Source organism: Nerophis lumbriciformis, linkage group LG03, assembly GCF_033978685.3.
Source record: "Nerophis lumbriciformis linkage group LG03, RoL_Nlum_v2.1, whole genome shotgun sequence".
NCBI classification, from domain to species: Eukaryota; Metazoa; Chordata; class Actinopteri; order Syngnathiformes; family Syngnathidae; genus Nerophis; species Nerophis lumbriciformis.
In genome coordinates, this window is record NC_084550.2 from 8,664,347 (window position 1) to 8,681,670 (window position 17,324).

A 17,324-nucleotide genomic window follows, 5' to 3' on the forward strand; every position below is an offset into this window, starting at 1 on the left:
ACCTGAAACAGCAATGTGCAAAAATGTTGACCTAAAATTGTGTTTTTGTACAATAATATATATTTGATCATTTAGAAATCATCAGTCAGACTCGTACATGCAAAAAATAAAAAATAATTTTTTTTTGTTAATTGCTTTTGGGGGCCCCCTGGTGGCCGCGGGGCCCTAAGCAAGCGCTTAGTACGCTTATGCCTTGGGCTGGCTCTGCTCTAACCAAAACCCTTAAAACAAGTAAAAAACATAAAATCTGCGTAGTGAGAAGACTGATCTTACCAGACAGAAAATAAGCAAATACCACCCTTATTTGAGATATTTAATCTTACTTAGATTTCAGTTTTTGCAGTGCATTTAGCTCAATAACAGGGTCAACGCCTTGTAATATTGCGGCAGAGCAGTTGTACATCCTACTGACACACGATCTTTGTACACGGACGTCTCGGTCTTTTTTTTTTTTTTTTAATTTCTGCCGGTGATCTGAATTAGATTTAAACTCGGTGTCTTTAAAAATGCCTGTTAACGGTTCATCGTTAATGTACATTTACCTGCAAACTATAAATTAATTGTCTTGGTTTTCTTAACAGGGGGGGGGGCGTTTTAGGTGCCGAGTGCTCCCTCGTACCCGACATAAAACATCTTTGTGCACGCACAAGACGTCAACGTTGAGGAAAGTCTCGTTCACGCGCCGGTGTCAGCCGGGAGTGTGAAGAAGTCGCTAGCCGGAAAACTCTTCTCCTCTTCGGGGGTGAAAGTCGTGGGCTCCACGCACCCGTAAAACAGGTTGGTGTTCGCTCGCTACGTGTCTTTTTTTTTTTTGTCGCGTTCATTAAAAAGTCAACATATCCTAGCCGTAAACGAGTTGAGTTTGGCACAAGTTGTCCAGGTAACGTCGACTTGACTTGAGGCGTCAGGTCGGCTAAGAAGCTAGCTAGCTAAAGCAGCCCTTCCCTCGGCTGTGACTACTGTTGTGTTGCGTGGGCCTCCTCGTCGCCGCTTATCCTGCTAATAATGTCCATTATTGGATTGGAAAAGATGATTATGATCATGGTGGAAGCATTTTTTTTTACTCTCTAAAAGTTAGCGGGGGAGCTGTCGTGACAAAGCGGTCACTTTGGCCAGAGATGAGGACTGGTCGCCGGCTGCAGTTACTGTGTGTGGTCGGTGGGTGAGTTGATGCAATAATATACTAATATTAATAATAATAATAATAATAATGCCACTTGACTATTTACCCATTTTATTAATAATTTAAGTTGAAGCTTTTCTTGGTGCCATTTCCTCTTCTTTCCAGATGTGCCACCTCACCTCAATCCGTTAGCTTCCAGTCAACGTCACCTTACACTGCAAAAAGTGTTCAAAAACAAGAAAAAAAAATAGAGGTATTTTATTTGAACTAAGCACAATCATCTGCCAATAGAACAAGAACATTCGGCTTGTCAAGATTTTCCAAAACAAGTAAAATTAGCTAACCTCAATGAACTAAAAAAATACCTTAAAATAAGTATATTCCAGTGTTTCCCACAGGACAGGCATCTATTTGTGGTGGTGTGGTCGAGGGGTGGGGGGGTGGCAGCGGCGGCAGCGGCGATGACCAAGAAGAACGCGGAGTTGGAATATAATTACAACACTTTATGTACATATTTATATACAGATTTGAACAATTACCGTATTTTCCGCACCATAAGCCGCCCTGGGTTATAAGCCGCGCCTTCAATGAACGGCATATTTCAAAACTTTGTCCACCTATAAGCCGCCCCGTGTTATAAGCCGCATCTAACTGCGCTAAAGGGAATGTCAAAAAAACAGTCAGATAGGTCAGTCAAACTTTAATAATATATTAAAAACCAGCGTTCTAACAACTCTGTTCACTCCCAAAATGTACGCAAATGTGCAATCACAAACATAGTAAAATTCAAAATAGTGCAGAGCAATAGCAACATAATGTTGCTCGAACGTTAATGTCACAACACACAAAATAAACATAACGCTCACTTTCTGAAGTTATTCTTCATTCATAAATCCCTCGAATTACTCAGTGGCCTAGTGGTTAGAGTGTCCGTCCTGAGATCGGTAGGTTGGGAGTTCAAATCCCGGCCGAGTCATACCAAAGACTTTAAAAATGGGACCCATTACCTCCCTGCTTGGCACTCAGCATCAAGGGTTGGAATTGGGGGTTAAATCACCAAAATGATTCCCGGGCGCAGCCACCGCTGCTGCCCACTGCTCCCCTCACCTCCCAGGGGGTGATCAAGGGTGATGGGTCAAATGCAGAGAATAATTTCGCCACACCTAGTGTGTGTGTGACAATCATTGGTACTTTAACTTTAACTTGAATTCTTCTCCTTCGGTGTCCGAATTAAAAAGTTGGGCGAATACGGGATCCAAAATGGCCGGCTCCGTCTCGTCCAGCAGTTCTGTGAATCCTGCCTTCCGGAAAGCTCGGACCACAGTTGTGACCGAAATATCCGCCCAGGCATTTATTTACGATCCACTGGCAGATGTTGGCGTATGTCGTCCGGCGCTGTCTCCCTGTCTTAGTGAAGGTGTGTTCGCCTTCGGTCATCCATTGTTCCCACGCCGTTCGCAGTCGTGCTTTAAATGCCCTGTTGACACCAATATCGAGCGGTTGGAGTTCTTTGGTTAATCCACCCGGAATGACGGCCAGTGTTGTATTTGTGTGCTTCACTTGTTTTTTGACACCATCTGTGATGTAAGTTTAAATTCTGCGTTATACGCGTGTCGCTTAGTAGGAGCCATTTTGTGGTCTTTACAGATGTAAACACACAAATGAAATGAAACGCAATATCCGGGGGCTTCTTCTTCTACGGGGGCGGGTGGTTGCTTACAGTAGAAGAAGAAGCGCTTCCTCTTCTATGGGGGCGGGTGCTTACCTTGGCGGTTGCTTACCACAGAAGAAGAAGCGCTTCCTCTTCTACGGGGAAAAAAGATGGCGGCTGTTTACCGTAGTTGCGAGACCGAAACTTTATGAAAATAAATATTTATATTAATCCATATATAAGGCGCACCGGGTTATAAGCCGCACTGTCAGCTTTTGTGAAAATTTGTGGTTTTTAGGTGCGGCTTATAGTGCGGAAAATACGGTAGTTATTCACTGAAATATATTTATTAATTGTGGTTCTTACAAAAAATATATCTTATAAAATATAAAAGCTAAAATGTCTCTTAAAGCTCTGCCCCTTTAATTAGTGAATACTAAATATTTTAACTTTAGCCTACTACTACAACCATATTATTTACCAGCAACATGAAGTGAAACAGAGGCAGAGGTGTCCTGCCACAGTCAGTCAACCTCCTCCTCCTCCTCCTGCTGCTGCTGAACAGGTCGCACCTGTGGTCCGGACTGTAGGCCTACCTCCTCTCCAAGTCCAGCCCTTTTCGGCCGTTGAAAATATTTTTCTATACTCATCTGTGTGAAGGAGTGAACATCCAACATTAGAATTTATTACTAACGAGCAGAAGCGCTCTATGTACAGTGCCGTCTACCCTTAAGCGGCAGCAGCTCAACACATGCAGGGTTCAACGTTAAGGTTTTTTTCTACTTGCCCGACTTCTCAAATCTACTTGCCCCAATATTTTTACTTGTCCTGGGTCTGTAGTGCTCATGGCTTATATCTTACTAAAATCCTTCCCGTTGACTATTTACAACACTACACAGTATTTATTATTATTATTATCTATAATTACATTTAAATGGCATTGCATACATGTAAAATTAAATGCTATTTCACATTATTTGACCAGTAGCAGTTACACTCATCTGAACAGGTCAGCCACCTGTTTAAAGCCCGATCACAGTTGAAATCTTGAATTCTAACCAAATAACTCTAACCAAATAACTCTAAATTAAGTCTTTGTTACTTAGAATATGTTCCCCATACTAAAGTGTTACCAAAAACATATAACTTTGTCTTGAATTTGGAAAAAAAAACAACGATAATTTTATATTTCACTAAAGAAGGATTCGGTGAATGCGCATATGAAACTGGTGTGGTTCGGTACCTCCAACAAGGTTGAGAACCACTGTGCTCGTGCCATTATCTTGACATCATGATATGCGCTCGGCATCATGATTTTTTTTTTTCATGCTTGAAGTAAGAAATGATTACTTTAAAAAAGTAGTTTTATACTTGTGAGTGTTGATGACACAGCTTTGCAACAGTTGATATTCTAGTTTCAAGCATGTTTTACTCAATATAGGTCATCAAATCTCAGCAACAAGCTGTAATATCTTACTGAGATCATTTAGGACCAAAACCCTTAAAACAAGTAAAACACTCTAACATAAAATCTGCTTAGTGAGAAGAATTATCTTATCAGACAGAAAATAAGCAAATATCACCCTTATTTGAGATATTTAATCTTATTTAGATTTCAGTTTTTGTAGTGTACCATGTAACTTTTATATGTTTTGTTTTTTTATCAGTCATTTTGATATGTATAAGGCTAAGTATTAGGTTGTCAACACTTTAGTTGTCTTTTTTTATTCCCCTCACAAAACAAACACCATACATATGTATTTGTGATTTTCAGAATACATCAGTCACTTTTTAGCCAAATTGTTTTAAACTTGGACAGGACTTTGTTTTTTGTTATTGTCTTTAAAATAACCACTCTTTTACAAGGTGTTTATAATGAGATTCTTATATTTACCTCACATCTTTACTCTTAGGACGGATTAGAACAGTATTTTTCAACCTTTTTTTTGAGCCAAGGCGCATTTTCTTCATTGAAAACATCCGGAAGGCACACCACCGGCAGGAATCATCATGAAATGAAACTCGGTAGACAATAAAAAATTATTGTGGCAATTGTTTGATATGAATTTAAACCATACCCAACCATGCACCACTATAGCTCTTGTCTCAAAATAGGTCTACTGTCACGGCCTGTCACATCACGCCGTGACTTATTTTGAGATTTTGGGTTGTGCTCCCGTGCATAGTGTTTTAGTTCTTGTCTTGCGCTCCTATTTTGGTGGCTTTTCCTGTTTTTTGCTATTTTCCTGTTGCAGTTTCATGTCTTCCTTTTGAGTGCTATTCTCCGCACCTGCTTTTGTTTTAGCAATCAAGCATATTTAAGTTGTTGCTATCTTTTTTTGTGCGGACATTGTTGATTGTCATGTCGTGTACGGATGTACTTTGTGGAGGCCGTCTCTGCTCCACACGCTGTGTAAGTCTTTGCTGTCGTCCAGCATTCTGTTTTTGTTTACTTTGTCGCCAGTTCAGTTTTAGTTTCGTTCTGCATAGCCATCCCTAAGCTTCAATGCCTTTTCTTAGGGGCAACCACCTTTCGTTTATTTTTGGTTTAAGCATTAGATTACTTTTTACCTGCACCCTGCCTCCCGCTGTTGTCTGCATATTGTGATCACGACAAACCATCGTCGTCTCACACGACGTGTTCCCGACATCTACAAAGCAATTAGCTACCAGCTTCCACCTACTGATATTGAGGAGAATAACTTGGTTACTCTGCCGAGCTCTCGACAGCACCGACACTCAACAACGGCACTTTGTTTGCGGATTATAATTACTGGTTTGCAAAAAATATTTTTAACCCAAATAGGTGAAACAACATAATCTCCCACGGCACACTAGTGCCGCGGCACAGTGGTTGCAAAACACTGGATTAGACATTTGACATTTTTGAAATACTGTATTAGAACCACCTGACATGCAATAATACTGTTCCTATGAACTCTAAAGTCTTTAATGACAGGGACCAGATATCTCCATTGTACATTTTAATTATGAAGGGGCCAATTTGGGAATGTCAAGTGTTAATACAGACATATGTTGTTGATCAATTATTTTCTTTATTTAAAGTATATCCATGTATTAGTGGTGGGTTTAATATTAAATGGCACACTCACTACTTGTATTGATGCTGCACCAATGCTGTGTTAATGTTTGAAGGGGAACATTATCACCAGACCTATGTAAGCGTCAATATATACCTTGATGTTGCAGAAAAAAGACCTTTTTTTTTTTTTTTTAACCGATTTCCGTACTCTAAATGGGTGAATTTTGGCGAATTAAACGCCTTTCTAATATTCGCTCTCGGAGCGATGACATCACAACGTGGCGTCACATCGGGAAGCAATCCACCATTTTCTCAAACACCGAGTCAAATCAGCTCTGTTATTTTCCGTTTTTTCGACTGTTTTCCGTACCTTGGAGACATCATGCCTCGTCGGTGTGTTGTCGGAGGGACGGATTCAAGTTGCACTAGTGGCCCAAAGATGCGAAAGTGGCAAGAAATTGGACGTTTGTTCCGCACACTTTACCGACGAAAGCTATGCTACGACAGAGATGGCAAGAATGTGTGGATATCCTGCGACACTCAAAGCAGATGCATTTCCAACGATAAAGTCAAAGAAATCTGCCCCCAGACCCCCATTGAATCTGCCTGAGTGTGTGAGCAATTCAGGGACAAAGGACCTCAGTAGCACGGCAAGCAATGGCGGCAGTTTGTTCCCGCAGACGAGTGAGCTAAACCCCCCTGGATGTCTTGGCTCACACCGTCCCGAAGATGATCAAGAGAAGAATATCGACCCTAGCTTCCCTGGCCTGCTGACATGAGGGTATGTCTACAGAATATATTAATTGATGAAAATTGGGCTGTCTGCACTCTCAAAGTGCATGTTGTTGCCAAATGTATTTCATATGCTGTAAACCTAGTTCATAGTTGTTAGTTTCCTTTAATGCCAAACAAAGACATACCAATCGTTGGTTAGAAGGCGATCGCCAAATTCGTCCTCGCTTTCTCCCGTGTCGCTGGCTGTCGTGTCGTTTTCGTTGGTTTCGCTTGCATACGGTTCAAACCGATATGGCTCAATAGCTTCAGTTTATTCTTCAATTTCGTTTTCGCTACCTGCCTCCACACTACAACCATCCGTTTCAATACATGCGTAATCTGTTGAATCGCTTAAACCGCTGAAATCCGAGTCTGAATCCGAGCTAATGTCGCTATAGCTTGCTGTTCTATCCGCCATGTTTGTTTGTGTTGGCATCACTATGTGACGTCACAGGAAAATGGACGGGTGTATATGACGATGGTTAAAATCAGGCACTTTGAAGCTTTTTTTAGGGATATTGCGTGATGGGTAAAATTTTGAAAAAAACTTCGAAAAATAAAATAAGCCACTGGGAACTGATTTTAAATGGTTTTAACCCTTCTGAAATTGTGATAATGTTCCCCTTTAATAATGGTCATCTGCTGTCACTCGTGGACCGAAAGAAGGGCGTCCTGAAACAGAGTTCGGTGCTTCAAATTTGATAAACACAGCATCTGTATTGGTCAAATTGTTTTTTCTTAGTGATTCTAAGTGACAAACACATTGTGGCATCAAGAGAGACAGTATCACTCCTCTTGTTTCGGAAGTCATCGATGCTTTAAGGACAACTGCACTTTTTTTGGAATTTTGCCTATTGTTCTCAATCATTATGAGAGACAAGAAGACAAAGGTTGTTTTTTTTGCATTCTAACTAGAGATGTCCGATAATGGCTTTTTTGCCAATATCTGATATTGTCTTACTCTTAATTACCGATTTCGATATCAACCGATACCGATATATACAGTCGTGGAATTAACACATTATTATGCCTAATTTTGTTGCGATGCCCCGCTGGATGCATTAAACAATGTAACAAGGTTTTCCAAAATAAATCAACTCAAGTTATGGAAAAAAAATGCCAACATGGCACTGCCATATTTATTATTGAAGTCACAAAGTGCATTTTTTTTTTTTTTTAACATGCCTCAAAATAGCAGCTTGGAATTTGGGACATGCTTGTGGTGGGCAGGGTTGAGGTGGGGAGGGGGGGGGGGGGGGTAGGGGGTAGCGTGGGGTGTATATTGTAGCGTCCCGGAAAAGTTAGTGCTGCAAGGGGTTCTGGGTATTTGTTCTGTTGTGTATGTTGTGTTACGGTGCGGATGTTCTCCCGAAATGTGTTTGTCATTCTTGTTTGGTGTGGGTTCACAGTGTGGCACATATTTGTAACAGTGTTAAAGTTGTTTATACGGACACCCTCAGTGTGACCTGTATGGCTGTTGACCAAGTATCCCTTGCATTCACTTGTGTGTGTGTGTGAAAAGCCGTAGATATTATGTGATTGGGACGGCACTTTAAGGCACGCCCCCAATATTGTTGTCTGGGTGGAAATCGGCAGAAATTCGGGAGAATGGTTGCCCCCGGGAGATTTTCGGGAGGGGCACTGAAATTCGGGAGTCTCCCGGGAAAATGGGGAGGGTTGGCAAGTATGACTGGGAGACGCAACTGCTCTGTACTTCTCCCTACGTCCGTGTACCACTCCATACAGCGGCATTTTAAAAAGTCATAAATTTTACTTTTTGAAACCGATACCGATAATTTCCGATATTACATTTTAAAGCATTTATCGGCCGATAATATCGGCAGTCCGATATTATCGGACATCTCTAATTCTAACATGTAAAAAAATGGCTTGTTCTAAGTGGTTAGCAATGCAGTTAATGGGAGCAATCAATTCTACCACTAAATCACTTTAAAAATGCATTCAAAAACCATCACCAATACTTAATTTACCTTCCGTAACATGTTATTGTAAGACATTGTTATTGTAAGAGCGAACACCAAGGAACTATTTTTCTATCGTAGTAACACATTGGCGTGCTTTGGTATTAGCCCTATTTTGTAGCTACGGCAAGAGATAAGTTAGCTTCTACATCAGCAAGAAACGTGTTTGGTTTTGTAATACACAACACAATGCGATAAGACACCAGACTCTTTGCAGCATGTCAGGTTCAAACACTGATGACATCTAATAATCAGACAAGAAGCAAGGAATCAAGCAGAGACAGAGTTCAATTTAGCTCGAGGAGACACGTGTTTTGGGCTGTATTCTAGTTACAGATCCAAACTACGCTCTAAAAGTCAAGCCCGTGCGCCTCCTCTATTTATTTGGAAGAACCCTATTACCTCACTGAAGCTGTCGCTGAGGGAAGGGGGGTAATCTCGACAACTCCAGTTAGACACAATATATGATTATAGAATTAATGAAAATTAGTTGACGCAGGTCATTTCGCCTTGTCTCTGCTCTGTCTGCGTCACGGTGTTCGGCCTTGACAATCAGCAGGCAGAGTCTGGACACAACACTGATAAAGACGGCTGGCAATCTTTTGGACTGCCAGCTTGCACAAAAACAAAAATACCACTTCAGCACAATTGACAATAATTTAGAGCAACGGCCCTTAAGCATAAAGTTAGTGTGATAATGTATACATAATTATTCTAACACAGCACCTCTCAAGCTCTATCACTTTGGATTGGAAGCGTTACTTTTCATCCAGGATGTGTCTGTACATCGCTGCATTCATCTCAGTCTAGTCAGGGAGATGACAAAGAAGCCGTTGGCAAATCTGTCAGAGCTGTGGCATTTCTCTGTGGAGAGAGGGAGAACCTTTCAGAAGGAAAACCGTCTCTGCAGCAAACCACCAATCAGGCCTGTATGGCAGAGTGGCCAGACGGAATCCATTTCTTTGTAAACATTTTGCCAAAATGCACCTAAAAGACTCTCAGACCATGAGAAACTCAATGATCTGGTTTGATGAGACAAAGCTTGAACTCTTTGGCGTGAATGTTTGAAGGAAACCAGGCACCGCTCATCCCCAGACCAATACCATCCCTACAGTGAAGCATGGTGGTGGCAGCATCAGGCTGTGGGGATGGTTTTCAGCGGCAGGAACTGGGAGATTAGTCAGGATAGAGAGAAAGATAAATGCAGCAATGTACAGAGACAACCTGGATGAAAACCAACGTTTCCCATCCCAACTGATGAAGCTTGAGAGGTGTTGCAAAGAAGAATGGGCAAAACTGCCCAACGATTGGTGTGCCAAGCTTGTGACATCGTATTCAAAAAGACCTAAGACTGTAATTGTTGCCCAAGGTGTATCAACAAAGTATTGAGCAAAGGGTTTGAATACTTATGTACATGTGATTTTGGAGGAATTAAAAAAAATAAATTAGCAAAAAATTCTGCATTTTTTGTTTTGTTTTTCTGTCAGGATTGGGTGCTTAGTGTTCAATAATGGGAAATAAAATGAACTTTTTTTGATTTTAGCAAATGGCTGCAAGGAAACAAAGTGTGAAAAATGTAAAGGAGTTTACACACTGTCTAGTTCAGGGGTGCTCACACTTTTTCTGCAGGCGAGCTACTTTTCAATTGATCAAGTCGTGGCGATCTACCTCATTCATATATATAATTTATGTTTACTTATTTATGAAATATATGTTTTTGTTAACGAGTTAAAGGTGTTTAATGATAATGCAAGCATGTTTAACACATATAGTTAATATTGTTAATAAATTAAAGGTGTTTAATGATAATACAATAATCAGGGGTGCTCACACTTTTTCAGCATGCAAGCTACTTATAAAATGATCAAGTCAAAATGATGTACCTACTACAAAAATGCAATACATATATTTATTTCTAAATATATTGAGGATTCTTTATATCGAATATAATATTTCTGCCTTATTTTTAAAGTCTCGGAACAATGAGTCAGCTGCTTTAACGAATGCCTCCTTTACCATCTCTCCGTCTTGGAAGGACTTATTGTTATTAACGATGATGTGACTCACCCGGAATGATGCTTCGGTGGCGACTTTTGCTTTTGAAGTTTGTTGTGTGAAAAATGACTGCTATCCGGACAACTGGGATTTCAGTTCCTTCACCTTTCTCTTTCTCAGCTCGCTTTTCAGCGGGAAGTCGGTGTCGTATTTTCCATGAATAGTCCGAAAATGCCGCTCCACATTTCCCTTCTTTGGTATTGCAATGGCAGATTGGCAGATGAGGCAAACGCACTTCGAAAATGTCATCGTGAAAAAAAAGTCCTCCTCCCATTCCGTATGATAGTGATAAGTTTTTGTCTTCTTACTTGGTCCAGCTCCCCCACGCATTTTTATACCCTTAAGAGAAAAAACCGAGGGCTGAAAATTGGCGGTAACTCGCTGACAAGCTTGTTAGCTTTGCTGCACTAAGTGCCGTTGTTTGCGCATGCGCAGTGACCTAAGTGTCAGAAAAACGAAGATGTCATCTGACTGGCTGCCCTGTTTATCAATCAAAAGACGGGATGGATGATAGGCTGGCGTCAATTTTTTTTTTTTTTTTAATGTAATGCAAATTTATTTTTTTTATGTACCGTATTTTCCGCACCATAAGGCGCCCTGGGTTATAAGCCGCGCCTTCAATGAACAGCATATTTCAAAACTTTGTCCACCTATAAGCCGCCCCGTGTTGTAAGCCGCATCTAACTGCGCTAAAGGAATGTCAAAAAAACAGTCAGATAGGTCAGTCAAACTTTAATAATATATTAAAAACCGGCGTGATGTGGGCGCGCATGGAGTCGTATATCAACATGGACGGAGCTGCGTGAAAAAAGCCACCCGGCCTCTTCGCGTAAACTTAAACTTACCTTAACCACTCGCTCATCTTTTCTTCATCCATCCCTTCGAGTTAGCTTTTATGATGACGCCGGCTGGAAAGGTCTCTTTTGGCAAGGTCTTCCTTTTGAATATCACCATGGGTGGAAGTTTCTGGCCATTAGCATGGCAAGCTAGAACCACAGTGAAGGATGACTTCTCATTCCCTGTGGTGCGAATATTCACCGTACGTGCTCCCGTTGTATCCACAGTGCGGTTCACAGGAATATCAAAAGTCAGTGGAACCTCGTCCATGTTGATAATGTTCTCTGGCCGGATCTTTTTTTCAGCGATCTTGTTTTTACAATATGCACGGAAAGTAGCCAGCTTTTCTTGAAAGTCTTTAGGCAGTTGCTGTGAAATAGTAGTCCGTGTGCGGACGGAGAGATTGCGTCTTTTCATGAACCGGAAACCTGTCGCCATTTTGTGGTCTTTACAGATGTAAACACACAAAGGAAATGAAACGTAATATCCGCACGCTTCTTCTTCTTCTACGCGGGCGGGTGGTTGCTTACAGTAGAAGAAGAAGCGCTTCCTGTTCTATGGGGGCGGGTGCTTACCTTGGCGGTTGCTTGCGTAGAAGAAGAAGCACTTCCTCTTCTACGGGGAAAAAAGATGGCGGCTGTTTACCGTAGTTGCGAGACCGAAACTTTATGAAAATGAATCTTAATATTAATCCATATATAAAGCGCACCGGGTTATAAGCCGCACTGTCAGCTTTTGAGTAAATTTGTGGTTTTTAGGTGCGGCTAATAGTGCGGAAAATACGGTAATGCGATCTACCAATACTACCTTTGCGATCGACTGGTAGATCGCGATCGACGTCTTGAGCACCCCTGGTCTAGTTAATCAGCAGAGGTGGGTAGTAACGCGCTACATTTACTCCGTTACATCTACTTGAGTAACTTTTGGGATGAATTGTACTTCTAAGAGTAGTTTTAATGCAACATACTTTTACTTTTACTTGAGTATATTTATAAAGAGGAAACGCTACTTTTACTCTGCTCCATATATCTACATTCAGCTCGCTACTGATTTTTATCAATCTGTTAATGCACGCTTTGTTTGTTTTGGTTTGTCAGACAGACCTTCAAAGTAGGATCTATCGCATGCCTGCGTTTCACCAATCAAATACATTTACTGGTGACGTTTGACTCCGTTTCACCAATCAAACAGAGCCAGGCGGTCACATGATTAACAAGCTTAAGCTTACATGAACTCAACGTCAAATTTGAGGAAGCACATCGCGGTAAGTAACGTTAGTAGATATTTTGTCTGTCACCGTAGGCTGATGTTAGCTTCCCTGCTATGAATCACTGTCAAATGTACATCGTGTGGGGACATTTATTAACACACTACAGCCTTATAGACAGACAGACAGAGACACACTCACACGCACAGTCGCACACACACTCACGCATGCATAGAGACACCAATCAAAAGTGCACAGCGTGTTCCCAGGTGCACCGTGCAGCCCACACCTATCAGTTTATGGTTTGCGTAAAGGCTAACTTGTTATTTTCCTTTGTAATCTCTGCTGTTAACTTATTGTGGCTCAATTTGCCTTAATTTTTTTTATGTTAATGTATTATTATTTAATGTATATTATTGTTTTAGTTGCTTAAGAGATATTCCTGGCTCTGAATTTGCTCATTGCTATTTTTATGTTTTTGTGCTTTTATTTGTTGCCGTCATCATTAAACGCACAGGTTACTCATCAGTTACTCAGTACTTGAGTAGTTTTTTCACAACATACTTTTTACTTTTACTCAAGTAAATATTTGGGTGACTACTCCTTACTTTTACTTGAGTAATACATCTCTAAAGTAACAGTACTCTTACTTTGGTACAATTTCTGGCTACTGTACCCACCTCTGTTAATCAGTGACCGTGTAGTCTAAGAGAGCTACATTTTCCTTTCCACCTCCTCATCCTCTCAATCATTACTAAGGTTCAAAAAAATAATATAGGAAATAAATGACTCTCTCCAATTATCACCTGCCTTCTTAATTATTTCCTGCTTAAGTAAATTAGCGCCCTGGGTATTAGTTGGACTTTAAAGTAGAGCAATTAGTGTATCTGAATGTGTGATGCCGTGCACACACATTTATGGCATTACATGGCTATAGTGTTCTTCATGGATAACTAAGTCAATTTTATTTTAGCACTTCTCACAGCAAAATACAAACAGTACAATCAAATATCAGCATATAGCATAATTAAACAGACATAGCAAATGCAATTATAGAAATACAAAATTGTTGGAATATTACAGGAATATTACTGAAACCGCACGCCTAAACAAATGTGAGAAATGGCCTTAATGGGCAGCTCTCAGCTCATATGGTAATGCATTCCACCATTTCTACTATCGGTCTACCCCAAGGCAGCTGTGGCTACAAATGTAGCTTACCACCATCATGTGAATGTGGAGTAAATTAATTATGGGTTCCACTTCTCAGTGTCATCCTCCTTTGAGTCGCTAGAAAAAAGTGCTATAAAAACTATTATTATGATTATTATTATAATTGTTATTTTGGAGAAAGTTGGCAGCTGACTCAAAGGCGCTTTCACCTTTTTTAGTTTAAAATTTAGTGCAAGGTACATCAAGTAGAAGGCAGCTAGCAGGCCGCACAGGACATTGAAAAGACACAAGATCTACCAAGCATGCAGGCGCCTGACCATATAGGACCCTGTATGTGATGGATTACATGTTGCATTATATTCTGAAATTCACAGGGAGCCAGTTCATACATGCTAAAACGGGAGTAATATTGAATCTATGAGATCTTGAGCAGAGCGTGGTGGCAGCGTTCTGGTCTAATTACAGGTGACCTATTAAGGTTTTGCTGAGACAGACTGAATCAGTAATAGTACTAGTCAAGAGGTGAGGAAACAAGAAAATTAATGATCATTTCTAGCTCGGAATAAGATACTACGGATCTGAGTTTTGAAATGTTTCTGAGGTGGAAAAAGCAGGACTGTTATACTTTTGATGTGCTCATCAAAAACCATCCATCTTCTTCCGCTTATCCGAGGTCGGGTCGCGGAGGCAGCAGCCTAAGCAGGGAAGCCCAGACTTCCCTCTCCCCAACCACTTCGTCCAGCTCTTCCTGTGGGACCCCGAGGCGTTCCCAGGCCAGCCGGGAGACATAGTCTTCCCAACGTGTCCTGGGTCTTCCCCATGGCCTCCTACCGGTCGGACGTGCCCTAAACACCTCTCTAGGGAGGCGTTCGGGTGGCATCCTGACCAGATGCCCGAACCACCTCATCTGGCTCCTCTCGATGTACCTCTGGATTGGCAGACCGGGGTGGTGGTTCCTCTCTTTAAGAAGGGGAACCGGGAGGGTGTGCTCTAACTATCGTGGGATCACACTCCTCAGCCTTCCCTGTAAGGTCTATTCAGGTGTACTGGAGAGGAGGCTACGCCGGATAGTCGAACCTCGGATTCAGGAGGAACAGTGGGGTTTTCGTCCTGGTCGTGGAACTGTGGACCAGCTCTATACTCTCGGGTGCATGGGAGTTTGCCCAACCAGTCTACATGTGTTTTGTGGACTTGGAGAAGGCATTCGACCGTGTCCCTCGGGAAGTCCTGTGGGGAGTGCTCAGAGAGTATGGGGTATCGGACTGTCTGATTGTGGCAGTCCGCTCCCTGTATGCTCAGTGCCAGAGCTTGGTCCGCATTGCCGGCAGTAAGTCGGACACGTTTCCAGTGAGGGTTGGACTCCGCCAAGGCTGCCCTTTGTCACCCATTCTGTTCATAACTTTTATGGACAGAATTTCTAGGCGCAGTCAGGGCAATAAGGGGATTCGGTTTGGTGGCTGCAGGATTAGGTCTCTGCTTTTTGCAGATGATGTGGTCCTGATGGCTTCATCTGGCCAGGATCTTCAGCTCTCACTGGATCGGTTCGCAGTCGAGTGTGAAGCGACTGGGATGAGAATCAGCACCTCCAAGTCCGAGTCCATGGTTCTCGCCCGAAAAACATAGTGATCAGATATGACTCCAAGATCTCTCAAAATAGGGGGAACATTAGTACCAAATTTTGAAGTTGCAGTGTCAGGTGCAAATGCCAGATTGACAGTTGTGGCAATGCTGGACCATGTTTGCTAGATTTCTGTGTAAAAGGGACTTCATTAAGATACTTGTGTCCTGCCAGTGTATTTCCCCACCTTCCTGCCAGTACTTGGGGCCTCCATCATAATAATCCGCCCAACAGATGTTTCCTCAAAAAGCAAGACTTTCGGCTCACTATGGGATTATTATGATCAAAAAAGCTAAAAATATGAATGAAAGTAAAGGTGTGAGGTAGGGATGTCCCGATCCAGGTTTTTGCACTTCCGATCCGATACCGATATTGTTTTTGCACTTCCGATACCGATACTGGCCTATCCGACCGAGCATGTATTTAAGTTTAAAGTTATTTAGCCTACTTAGTTTTCAGAATCATGTTGAAAAGGGTTTTAGTACTCTTGATAACAACGAGCCATCTGAATTAGGGGAGTTTGAACAATACACAATGGTTGGTAACAAGAAACTGACCTGTTTATTCAAGGATAAACACAAAATAGACAAAATCATACATAACAGAAATGGCATCATTGAAGTAGGGCTGGGCGATATGGCCTTTTTTTAATATTGCGATATTTTAAGGCCATATTGCGATACACAATATATATCTCGATATTTTGCCTTAGCCTTGAATGAACACTTGATGCATATAATCACAGCAGTATGATGATTCTATGTGTTTTGATTGATTGATTGAGACTTTTATTAGTAGGTTGCACAGTGAAGTACATATTCCGTACAATTGACCACTAAATGGTAACACCTGAATAAGTTTTTCAACTTCTTTAAGTCGGGGTCCACTTAAATTGATTCATGATACAGATATATACTATCAGATATATACTATCATCATAATACAGTCATTACACAAGATAATCACATTGAATTATTTACATTATTTATAATCCAGGGTGTGGAGGGGGGCGCCGATGTAAGTGTCAAAAAGACAGCCAAAAGAGTTTGATATGAGAATAAATCTAAAGTTTAAATATTGGGTAGAAATGCACCCATTTGCAGGAAATGTAGTCTTGATTTTCAAAATTTTCTTTCAAGGCTTGCATGTCTACATTAAAACATTCTTCTTCATACTGCATTAATATATGCTACTTTTAAACTTTCATGGAGAGAAGGAAATCACAACTAAAAAAATCACTAATTTTTTCATACGGTGTTGATCTGGAAATGATGGTGTGGAAGTGTGGCACCGAATGGACATAAGCGTCTCGACAGACGTTACAATATTTGAACAATGATGACGAAAACTGTTTTCTCTGTCGTGTCGGTGTGTCGAAAATTGTTATGCGCTTATTTTTTTTATTAGATTTTGTGCGTGGCATATAATTGCTATGCGCAGAGGACGCTTAGACAGTGCGCAATTGCACATGCGCGCACCTTAGAGGGAGCGTTGGTCACACGGCTGCTCTAGCATCACAGCTAACGTTAGCCATGCTGCTGCCTCTCTGCTCGGGGAGGACGTATACGTATATGACGTGACAGTATGTGACGTGTGTAAGAAGGTGCGCTTGCTGTCTGTGAGAGGGAGACACAGGAAATAATGAGAAGAGCCTGTCGTGTAATGCCAGCAGCTAAAAGCAACTGCGTGAGAATCCACAGACCTGTGGATGTGTTGAAGGTGTGCTGGAAAATGCGGAACGGAAATTAGGGAGCAGCAGAAAAGTGGAATGTATTATTTAAATCAGTGCGTTGGAAAACACGGACCCGTGTTTTTTTTAAAACTGGATCTGGATCGGCATTTTCCCATGCCTTGCCGATAC

General features: G+C 41.4%; 1 protein-coding gene across 4 annotated transcripts in view; it reads left to right on the forward strand.

Annotated features, from left to right (window-relative positions):
- Positions 1-642: 642 nt before the first annotated feature.
- clip1a (CAP-GLY domain containing linker protein 1a) overlaps positions 643-17,324 on the forward strand; it is a 67,476-nt gene continuing 50,794 nt past the window's right edge. For all 4 annotated transcript variants that reach the window (XM_061933019.1, XM_061933027.1, XM_061933044.1 and 1 more), the window contains exon 1: positions 643-777. The gene's annotated coding sequence lies outside the window, so the exon portion shown is untranslated. The remainder of the gene's footprint in view (positions 778-17,324) is intronic.